This window comes from Podarcis erhardii (assembly GCF_964252035.2).
Source record: "Podarcis erhardii genome assembly, chromosome: 1".
In the NCBI taxonomy this organism is placed as follows: Eukaryota; Metazoa; Chordata; class Lepidosauria; order Squamata; family Lacertidae; genus Podarcis; species Podarcis erhardii.
This window is the reverse complement of record NC_138497.1, coordinates 71,242,009-71,254,238: the sequence shown is the minus strand read 5'-3', so window position 1 is coordinate 71,254,238 and position 12,230 is coordinate 71,242,009. Positions and strand designations below refer to the sequence as shown.

General features: G+C 41.3%; 1 protein-coding gene across 6 annotated transcripts in view; it reads right to left on the bottom strand.

Moving 5' to 3' along the window:
* LMO1 (LIM domain only 1) overlaps positions 1–12,230 on the bottom strand; it is a 97,431-nt gene that overhangs the window by 67,736 nt on the left and 17,465 nt on the right. The window lies entirely within an intron of this gene.

Sequence of the window (12,230 nt, the reverse complement as noted above, 5' to 3'; positions counted from 1 at the left end):
ATCTATACAAAAAGTTGTACTTATTTTAATACATATGTAAATAAATATTTTATCATAAACATGCACTTAAATACAGTATGTTATTTCATCTCAGTGGATGCATTTCTAAACATCTTTTACCCTAAAAGACACATTTTAAATACATTTTTGAAAGAAAAAGTGCGGTGCAAAATTCAAAGAAGTGCAAAACCTGAAGGATAATTACATTCTGATCTGTGTACTAGCCTGTGAGGCATGACTTGTGTCAGCTCACTTTGAAAAAGCAGACCAAACAAAATTCTCCTCCATCTCTAATTCCCTGTAAATTTCTCTGGCAATTCCTGGGAATGAGGACTCACATGGAAGCAACCAGAGACAGACAATAAGGCAAGGGGAAGGAGACACAAGGAGAGGAAGAACTGAAGGCTACAATGACAGTTCTTCTTAAAGATGGATCTTCAAATGCTGTTTAAAAAGAGAAAGAGATTGGGTGGTGCATATGTGAGAAAGAAGAGAGAGAAGAAGAGAAAGCGAAAAGAAACAAAGACAAGCTATACTGGCGCCATCTTGCCATGTGTGTTGCTGAGTATCCACAACTACTGAGCAGTAAGCATAGCACTAAATGGAAGGCCCATGTGCATTTATACTATGTTAACAGTGGCTTCTTGGAGAATAGCCCAATCAGTACTACAAACAAAGTAGTATTTGAATCAAACCTAACTTAATCCACAGTAGTTAGGCCAGTGTCAATCTATTGACCCTTTCAAATCAACAGGGAGCTTACAGTCCTTGCGCAATATCTTCCTGCCTCTAATCAGATTCTTAGTGAGTTCTGGTACCACATACATCAGTTTGCAAACTTCTCTCCTGTGGAAACCAAGATTACTTCTGAGCTGCCCAATTATGCCATCCCAGAAGGTGTGTTTTATAGTCATAATCGAATGAACTGTAGAGGGAGAGACAAATTGCAATTACAGTCTAAAGCAGATGGCGGGAGCCTCAAATATCTTGTCCAAGCAACATACAGACCATAAACTCACTGACATACCTATTTATCTATTTGTATTTTTAGGCCATGCCTTGAGGCAAGGCTCTCCAAGATACTAACAGTAGCTGGGCAAGTCAGGATGTTGATTCCCCTCATGTGATCTCTCCCTGTTTCTTTTTATCTTAGACCAAACAAACAGTATTAACTGGTTTTATTTTAAAAATGTGTTTCTGGCAAGCACACATACACACCTCTTAAAGTCAATCAAAGCACAGCAACAGTAATAATTTTAAAAAACCCATGAAGGAGAATCATCTATCAAAGAAGTAGAAGAAAATCCTAAAAGCATTCAGTCACCACACTAAAACGCCATGTTTTGACAAAGCCACAAAAAGAACATAAAGATGGGTGCAGGTAAACTACCCCGGAGACAGGTTTCCACAACATCGGTGCCACAACTGAGAAGGCCCTGGCCTGTGCAATCACTTGTCATATATGATGACTAATAATGCTCGGGACTAATGGGAGAATAACATGTTTTCCCAAGGGCCACGTTTACCCTCTGGGGATGGACTCATTATGCCAGCAGTGTGTGCGACTAACAGTGGATCTGGTCACCTCACACTTTCCCATGCATTCAAAGCTGGCCACACATGCAAATCAGCAGAAATGGGGGGGGGGATATCACCCCCTCCCTCTGCTCATCAAATGATTGATCTGATGACTGGGGATGAGGCAATCTGCACTGCCGTCAGGGTGCTGGGCTTTATATCTAGGGTGGGTCTTGGAGGGGATGTTGAAAAAATTCATGTGGGAGGCCAGATTAGGCCCCTGAACTGGGTTTAGCTACTTCTGCTTAGACTCTGGTGTCTTGCCTTCATGTACTATAAATCCTTTGTTGCCCTGCTCAACTTTTCATTGGTCTATGTGTCCACGAATGGAAGCAAGAACCAACACCATCAGCTCTGAATGTTTAGTTATCGTTCTCCACCTGTCCCCATGCATATTAGGAAAATATTTATGCATATGGATTTCCTTTGTATTTGCAGCCTTATTAAAGAAGACTTAAGGTAGAATGATTATGCATTTATATGCATCTCAGTGATTATCATTTGACGGCCTACAGCTGCCAGCAATGAAAACTATTGTGCTCCAGATGATACAAAATATCTATTTGTTAGCATTTGAGCTCTCATGGCTTTTGTTACACAGGCAAGGAATTATTCAGAGCTAAGGGTACTAAGGGATGGACATGAATGCGTGGACTCAGGCTGAGAAATAGTGGCTTGTCCACAGGCAGCTAGTGAACTTTTCAGGTGAACACAGATTTGAACCTGGATCACTCATCCTTCAAAAACTTTAGCTATATTCTGGTGTTCATCTGAACACACAATATGCCACAGCAAAAACGAGAGAAGGCACAGGGGTGTGCCATCATCTCTGGGCATGGTCCTTCAGATCTTTATGTGATGAGCACTAAGGTCTGAAGAAGGGTTTTTAAGCATGTTTGACTGGATAGGCTTAGAAAACACATGAGCAGATACCCTGACTTTTTAGTGTCCCTGATGACTGGGTAAGTTTCAAAGTGGTTTCAGCTAAAAGTACTCAAAAACCTTATCCAGATCTTTGCATAAAAACTGAAAAGCAGCTGGCTTGCCTTGGAATTTTATGCCTGATTTTTCACTGTCCAGGAGTCCCCCAGTTGCTCACTTTGCATGTTAACATTTAACATTAATTGTGCTCCATTGTCCTCCTTTCTTCAGGCTAGGTCATCAATTTGAAGCTATTTGACTTCATCTGCATGTGGCAAGAGTTGACATTTATGGAAGGCTAGTGTTTCAACCTAGTTCAACCCTAGTGAAGACTACAGTAGTCCATTTATGCACTCACTCTGTGTGACGATACATTCAAATACTATCACCATGCAAAACTGATGTAGTGAAACTATGTGATGCTGTTACCATGTCAACGAGTTATATATGAATCAAGCATCCAGGATGATCACTTGGGGATGACCTGGAAGGTCTTTCTTTTGCTTATGAAGTTCACTCAGATCCAGGTTGCCAGCCCTCCTATTTAGCAATATCTCCTGCAAGGGAAGAATTATGGTCTCCAGTCCAACAGAAGGCATTGCACCTAACCGCCTAAGCATTAGGAATGAGGCCAGCGTTCAAGTTGAGGATCAGCAAGTCTGGATTCAAGGATTAACAAAAAGATCTGTTGCCACAATCACAGAAAACCCCAGTCTTAAAAACAAGGTAGGGTGTCAGTTATCAACAGTGGGAAATGAGAGAGAGGATGAGGAATGAAAAAAGGACAAAAACAAGTATGTGTACAGTGCCACTGTTTCAGCACTGTTTGAATATCATGCTGAACCATGGTTTAATGAACCATGAACAAGCCTAGCCTGCTCCTGGGATTCTGTCCCACCCCACTCTGTCCTTTCCCCCGCCTCCTTGTGCTGCTGAGAGGAGCAGGTTTGGCTTAACTAAGAGTAGCTTAAAACAAGCCAACTTCAAGTCACTGTTTCTAATGCTGGTGTGTTTAAACCATGGTTAGCAAAAACCATATAAACCAGTTTGGAAAACATGGGAAGCTATGGCAAACCCAATGCAAAAGTCAACATTTCCAAATTCCTCCTGGCTGTAGGGAAGGAAGACAAGGAAAGGGGGAATGATGGAGCCCAGAAAAGGCTGAGCTTGTTCATGTCTTGCTAAAGCAGGGGTGTCTAATATTTTTCAAAGGGACACAAGTGCCTTATAGGAAACCCTCCAGGGCTGCATGCCATAGTGGACAAAAGTGGACGGGGCCTCTCTCTCTCTCTCTCTCTCTCTCTCTCTCTCTCTCACACACACACATATACATTCGTGCGCATACCACAACACATCGCTAACACAGCTACACCTCTGGAAAAGGTTTACTATTACAATGGAACCTCTTCAACAATTAACCTGCAAACTGGAGAACAGACCACACACCCCATTGTAGGTTACACCCAGATGGATGGCCATCTGTCATGGATGCTTTAGTTGAGATTCCTGCACTGCAGGCAATTGGGGTAGATGACCCTTGGGTCACTTCCAACTCTACAATTCTAAGATCTTCCGTCCTTGGATTTCCAACACCCACCAGCCCCAGCCAGCAAGGACAATGGTGAGAGATGATGGGAGCTGGAGATCCGCAACATCCAGCACTTGGGATCACGAGTTCCCTCACCCTGAGATATGCTGTCTTCTATGAAAGGCTATTCATTTCAGCCTTGCATAGCTAATCCAGGATCTTAGGTAACATTATTTTTAGAATCCAAGATTTACCTTGTCCTGTATTTTGAAAGTAATGGGTTTTTTTAAAATAAAAAATCAAGCGAAACATCTAGCAGAAAAATAAAATAAACATATCTTCAGGCTGCAATGAAATGTGCAGGGTTTTCCCTGCCAAGTGAATTTTGATTAAAAATATTGGTTGTATCCAAACAATAAGGCCATTCTAGAATAGCAGGTTCGAGAGAAAAGCCCAAGGCTACGAGGGATAGGCTTCCTAATTTGATGCATTTGCATTTAAGCTGCGGCCAAGTGACGTCAAAAGGATGGCTAGGGACTCTCACCTGCTTTATGTGCAAAGATATCAAGGTGGGTGATTTGTAAAGCATGCTGAAAGTTTGTTCTCAGATTAAAAATAACTCTACTGTTTCATATCAGCCCTCACATTTGAACCATTTTTCCCAAATACAGTGGTACCTCAGGTTACATACGCTTCAGGTTACATATACTTCAGGTTCCAGACTCCACTAACACAGAAATAGTGCTTCAGGTTAAGAACTTTGCTTCAGGATAAGAACAGAAATCGTGCTCCGGCAACACAGCAGCAGAGGGAGGCCCCATAAGCTAAAGTGGTGCTTCAGGTTAAGAACAGTTTCAGGTTAAGAACAGACCTCTGGAACAAATTAAGTACTTAACCCGAGGTACCACTGTACAAAGTTTTAAAGCAAATGAAGAATTACCTTTGTCTTAAGTAATAAAATTAGGTCCTGATCCTCTAAATAGACAGAATCCTAAGTGGGATCCCTTTCTCAATCTGTAAAATTATGCCCAATTTAAAAATGATGTCGAATATTTACTAGCTGTGGGCAGGAGTCCTGCACTACAGGGGGTTGGACTAGATGGCCCTCGGGGTCCCTTCCAACTCTACAATTCTATGAATCTATGAGCACTTTCAGGAATTGGATGACAACCTTTACAGGTCACTTTATAAATAAAAAGGCACATCAGTCTCACCTAAGGATCAGTGAGTGTGCAGATGTGTTCGTAGATCTGTGGAACACAGATGACACAGGGATCCCTATTGATTTCAGTGGAGGGAACTGATCAAAGAAACATGCAAGGATAGACTCCTAAGACAAACCCTAAGACAAAGTCTAAGGATAGACTTAGGATAGACTCCTAAGACAAACCCTTCCCAGGCAGAGTATCATGTGAGCATTATTTCTCAGGCACTCAGAGGAAGTTGCTGATAAGCAATTCAATGATCTTCGGCAGTTGGGTATCCAGACCAAAAGTGTTGCTAGCTAGCACCAAAGGTATGGCAATGCTGGCAGATCAGTTATAGCTCCTAAATGTTTGAAACTGGATCATAGTTTGTTTTTTTTAAAAAGAATAATAATGTATTGTTGTTAGCCGCCCTGAGCCCAGCTTCGGCTGGGGAGGGCGGGATATAAATAAAATTTATTATTATTATTATTATTATTATTATTATTATTATTATTATTTTATAAACCTAGTAGGACAATTCAATCCCTGCCTAAATCTACCCTTTTGAACACGAAAGAATGATGGCCTCCACGTGTTGTTGGACTACAACTCCCATCATCCCCAGGCAGCATAGCCAATGGTCAAGGATGATGGGAGTTGTGGTCCAACATCTGGAGTGCAGCACTTCCTGGGCCTGAGCTAGTCTTTCCCCAAAGATATTGACAACCAGTAGGGAACAAGAAAAAGGAACAGTAGAAAGGAAAAGAGGAAAGAAAAATGGTTTAAGGGCAGGAGGAGAAAAAGGAAGAGGGCTTATTATACCAGGGTTCCCAGATGGCCTTGGGCCGCAGATGTTGTCAAACGATATTTATTTATGTATTTATTTAATAAATAACCCACACTTTCAGAACGTAAATCATACAGCATACACAATAAAGCCAGTCCACATGCATCTATAAAGCATAATTCAAAACATCAATGCAAAATGGGTAGAGACTGGCTGGCTAAAAAGAGGAATTCAGATTGTGAAGGTGTGTCTAAATATTACAGTTTCCAAAGATGTCTGAAAGAAGGCAGGGATGGTTCCTGGCAAACCTCTACTGGTACGAAGTTCGATGGGCAGGCCCTCCTGCACTAAAGGCTCAGCCCATTATGAAGTCTGACCATACCTCAAGGGTGTGGGCAATCACGAGAAAATGCCCCATCAGGGGATCTCAATGATCAAGATGGAGTACAAGAGATCAGATACTTGGGGCCCAAGTTGTTGAGGTCTTTGTGAATTGACAAAAGAATCTTGAATGTGCAGCTGTCTCAGCAGTGGAATTACATGCTGCCAGACCTCAGCATTTGGTACTAGCTGAAGCTTCTGGCCCTGTTACTATAACTCCCATCACCTCTAGCCAGCAATGGTCAAGGATGATGGGAATTGTAGCCTAACAACGTTTGGTGACCCAAGCTTTAAGAACACTACATGATGCCAAGCAATTCTGAGTAGATGTCTTACGGGCACAACAACCATGTTGCATTTTAGCTGTCACCGTTTTAGGTGTTTGCTTTTTAATAATTTTGCTCTGGCTACCACCTGCACAGACACAGAAGAACACTTTGAAAGAAGAAAATGTATGGAAGGCTTTGTCTCCCCATTGCGCCAAACTCCTCATGCACTGAACTGGCTATTTTCTTAGCTACCTTGGAAGTTATGAAGGCAGAAACCAATCCAGCTATTATAAATTCACATAAATAACCTGAGATCTTAATTATTAAAACCTGCTCTTGCATACCAGGTACATTTTTCTTTAAAAAGGAAATGGTATGCAAGGTTGAGGCATCATTACACAGTATTAAAATGTTAGAGGTCCACGCTTTCTGTTGGTTTAGTCATACGTTACCCAAGAACCACTGATGGCAGCCATAAAGCTTCCCTTAAATTATTAAGTATAAAACACCAGACTGTAATATTTTGCTAAACCAAAGTACAGACACAGACAAAGATGTCATTTCAATATTTGAAGCCTGCAAGTTTAATTTAAAATAAGAGCAAACCAATAAGCTCAGAAAATAGCACTGTGAGAGGGAAATTACACTGCTAGAGAAAAAAGGGGGAAGGACTTAAGAAATTTATAAAAGTAATCTCCAAGTGGAAATTAGAAATCAACCCCTAGAAACAGAGTAACACAAAAGAAATATTACTGTCCACTTTCTAAATCAATATAACACTGCTACACGACAGAATTACCATGGTAACTCAAGTAAAAAGAATAAAGCAATTCTTATTATTTCAAAATAAAATCACAGCCTGAAGCCCAGCTTTTATTACAGCTGCTGATAGATCACTGGCTTGTATTTATCTGAAATATTGCTTTTCAATCAGCTATTTTATGAATGTACCTATTTCGCTGAGCAGCCCACTTAAAGAGTGCACTTTTTTCCAAAAAGAAAAGGCTAACAAATGAGTCATATGGGTGTGTGTGCCTGTGATCTTAACTAGGAATGTGAGCCCAGAACTTCACCAAGGAAAGTATCAGAGTGCAAGGGTGTGGGATTAAAATCAAAAGGAGGCCTAGGTTTCTTAAACTTTGGGGGTTGTGGGCCTGAACTGTTACAGGGGAAATATTTTCAACAATGCTCATTAAACTAAACATTGATCACAAGAGTTTGACCAGTTGGAAGCTATTGCTTGTTTAAACAACTTAGCACGTGTTGGAAGTGTTTTGCATATAGAACCACTGGCGTCCATTTCTAACAAGATTTCTGAAAACCACCAGATCTTAACCAAGCAGACTCATGACTCCAGAACATCACACACTCTTTGCCCTGATTGAAAGCCAGGGGTTGACTTTCTGGTCTTCTCCTGAGTGTCTTTTGGGTCTGCAAAGGAGCACTGATGAAGAAGAGCTAACAGCAACAATCCTCTCCCAATTTTTGATTCTGCCCAATACTTGATTGAACAAAACATATGCAGACGTGCAAAATTATTAGCCAAGACAGGAACAACACTAGTATGCACTCTTGATTCATCAGTAAGGATACCCATGAATTCTTTTGAGAAATTATATATCAAGGCCAGAGATAGACAATGTGGTCCCCTCCAGATGTTGCAGGACTACAACTCCCACTGCCCTTGGACATGTTGGCTGGGGCTGATGGGAGTTGTAGCCCGGCAACATATAGAGAGCACCATGTTGGTCTCCCCTGTTCTGGGATTTATTAGCATTTGACTTGAGTTTTCTCCCTCTATGAAAAAGGGGGGTGGATATATTCATAGGAAGGCGATGAAAACATAGTGCTTTGGATTGCTCCCTTCCATGCAAAGTAGCAGGACAAAGAAGGAATGTCTCAGTCTAGGAATCTAAGTCATAGTCACATTCATATATTTCCCAAATCTTCCCTCTTTGCCACAAAAGTAACATAGAAGCTGAGGTCCAGGAGGTTGTCAAGAAGTCCTTCATGCATTTTCTCTTTCCAAAGGATAAGGATGTCAGAGGGCTCCCAAAAATTCTTTTTTGACAAAGAGGATCCAGCGCCTATGTTATTTTTCCTATACAGCTACAGTGATTAAATCCACTTTGAATGCCTGATTTTTGAATGTATGAACTAGGACTAAGACAATAGTTTCGGCTCCTCCTCTCAGAATTGCTCTTTGAAGACACTGATAAGGTTGCTCCATTATTTCTTAATACTATTTCTTTTGAGTCTCATCAACAAAAACTCTGCATGAGGGCTTTTCCCAAACCCTAAAATTGGATCCGGAGGGTTGGAGAAACACCCAGAACAGCATGCGGGGGGCGAGGATTGTTCCATCTGGTAAGTAGCAAAGCTTGTTCTGGTGACACATTCTCCACAACATGACACTGAACTCCTTCCTAAATTTATATCCCTCCCTTGCTTCCAAAGGAGCCCAAGGCAGAAAGCAAGTGGTAAAACAATAAAACATTGTATAAACAATTCCAGTAGTAATGCAGACTGGAAAAGATATCAACTTAACAGGTTTGTTGGAAGACAAAGGCCTTCAGGAGGCACCGAAAACATAACATAGGTGGTGCCTGTCTAATACTGAAGAGGGGGTTCCAAAGAGACCACTCTATGGAGGCCACTTGATATCTTCTCAGTGGCTTTAACATGCAGGTCGATTTGCCACACCATGGCAGACAAGGAGAACCCAGCTGCCCTGCATATCACAGCAACATGGAGGCTATTTCCACTGACTTCTGTGTAGTGGTCATGATGTCTATGAGCCCTCAGTCTTGGCATTCTTCATTCCGCTAAGCTTATTTCACTAAACATTACAATACAAACCTTTCGCTCTACACTGCTACAATTTCAAAGTTAGACCCTTTCAAGCTCCTAGTGGCTTTAATAATTCCTTGCGCTTGACTTGTGCCTAATTATAAAATTATTCGCATATGTCATTACCTTTTGACATGAAACAAGAGAGGTGGAAGTTAAGAATCTACATTGCACACTGACCACTGGCTTACATCCTCTCCTTATTTCTTATAAATTGCCACATACAATGGTCCAGTAGATAGCACTGCACTCTCTCCTATCAACATGAAGTTCAAATCAGAGTTCAGTCATTAACTCAACTGAACAGCTCCTAGACAAGCATCAATCTCCATTCCTCTCATCTGTAAAACTGGAATCATATTGTATTTATCAAGGATGAGCTAAATATTGCAAATTACTTTTAGACTAAAAACAGTGAAAAATAATATTTGAGAGTTACAGCATGGAATTTGAACTCTAGGTGTCAAAACTTTGTATCTTTAAAGTATTGGCTTCAGTTGCTCCTTCTTTGATGCCCCAAGAGCTTAAAGTATTTATCTGTTGTACTCTACTCAACCAGCTGAACTCTAGCTATCCCAAACAACTTGTTTCATCCTAGCCTTCCATATGCCATATGCACATAAGCGCTCTACCAAGCTGCACACATGTGCAAGACACCTCCAGTTGCAAAAACCTCAGGATCCAACCAGAGCTCCGGAATGGATCCTGTCCGCAACCAGAGGTACCACTGTTTCTATCTATCTATCTATCTATCTATCTATCTATCTATCTATCTATCTATACTGCACATTCATGAAGATTTACACTCATGATGCTGTTGGGGCAGATATCCTGTAATTTCCTGCTAAAATCCTTGCTTTTGTTGTGCTGCAACCCCTCCTGACATAAATCCTGTGGTAGCGTTGGTAAATCATCATAGAATAACTAAAAACATAGGTTAAATCCACTGCTAATGTAGTATTAGCCCTAGTATTGTCAATAACATGTTGCTGAATGTACCCTCAATAAAACACCAACCTGAAGGGCCCCCCAAACCCCTCCCCCAGGGAAACTGGCATGGTGGAAGCATCTAACCTACCCTTCTCCCTGACATGCTGGGATTTTTATTGACTGATTTTGTGTGTAGAAGCACTTTCAATTGTGCAAGTCCACAACTGCTGTTTGAAGCAGTACAGTTGAATCTCAGGTTTACCACCTCAGTGGAAATGAAGCCATCTCTCTATATTTAGAATGCTTTCTAGCGACTTAAGGCACCTCGCCTCTCAAACAATCAGGTTGGGATTAGAGAAAGTGCAGAAACCATACGAGGTGGGGAGGATGAATTCTGCTCCGTCTAATTCACTAAAGACAAAAAAAAAAAAAAAAAGAAGGGGGGGGGGAGAGGTAGAGTACGCCTTTCAGTGACAAAGGCACAGAGCAACAGAACTAGTTAGAGCAGTGGTGGTTAAAGTCTTTATTCAAATAGGGCCTCTCCCCCAGGAGATGGGAGAGCAAAATCTTGAAAAACGAAGACATGAATTTACATGCATTAAAAGCATCTGTGTGACACTTCTTTTTAGGCAAGGAAAAGAACAAGAACCGCCCCCTCCCCACACGCCCCTTTGTTGCTGTGCACGACAAAATAGCAACTGAATGTTTGCTTTGATCCCAGCGCATAAAGGGTGAAGCTTTTAGGCAAGGAGCGGCAGGTGATCTCAGCTCTTCTGCAAGTCCTAATGCTCCTAAAAGCCACTCTTCCAGTTTCTGTAATTGGGCATCAGTAGTTAATGTAGTATTGACTGCATTACATGCTCCTGTGCATCCTCTCTCTCTCTCTCTCTCACTAATGCCAATTGCATCACCTTGTACATTTACCATATTGCTTAGCCAATAGCTGTTAAAAGCAATTCAAATCATGAATCATATAGGAAACTTTCAGCAAGACACGACATCCAAAGGAGACAATTTACAGTTGAGTTAATCTGGGTACATTAGCGAGACATGGATTCAGGAAGACAGACCAATTTATGTTACTTTAGTTTTACCCTTTATTGCTTTGTATAGGCAAATGAATGGAAGGGCACAGAGTAAAAACAGACATCAAGGAGTCCTTTGCAGAGAAGAGCTCTGTTCTTTGCAGACAGGTCAAAAGGTGTAAGGCGGCTGCCCACTGTTGGCTTCATATCTATAGCAGAATATTTATAGAAACCATTTTCCTTTCAAAGGATGATTTTTTTAAAAAAAGAGAAAGAAATCAGATTCATCTTAAGCTTACGCAACTATAAACACATTATAGGGGCCAAGGAATAACTAGTGCTCAAACAAGGCTCATTTTCCTCTGAGCTACTGGATAGGTTTCGCCAGCCTTTGGTGCCATTGCAAAAACCTTCAACCGCTTATTCAACCTTCAACCAAAGAGCACTGAGCTGAGTAGGTGCCATTGCATATTAGAGTTCAGTAGTCCCCCACCCACGAATAGAGACCAATAGCAACAAAAGTCCCGATTACCACAATTGTTTGTACTCGCTGCAGATGAACTTTTCAAAAATAGGTAGTGTGGCTGAACACACAAATCTGGCACTTACTGGGCATGGATGTAAGGAACAAATGCTAGTAAACACCTACCAGAATACCTCTAGTATCGAACAATGACTAAGCAGCAGAACCTCAAAGTCATCTCTGCCATTAATTCACTTGATGGTCTTCAGCAAATCACTCCATCACAGTTTCCATCTCTAACCTCTACCTTC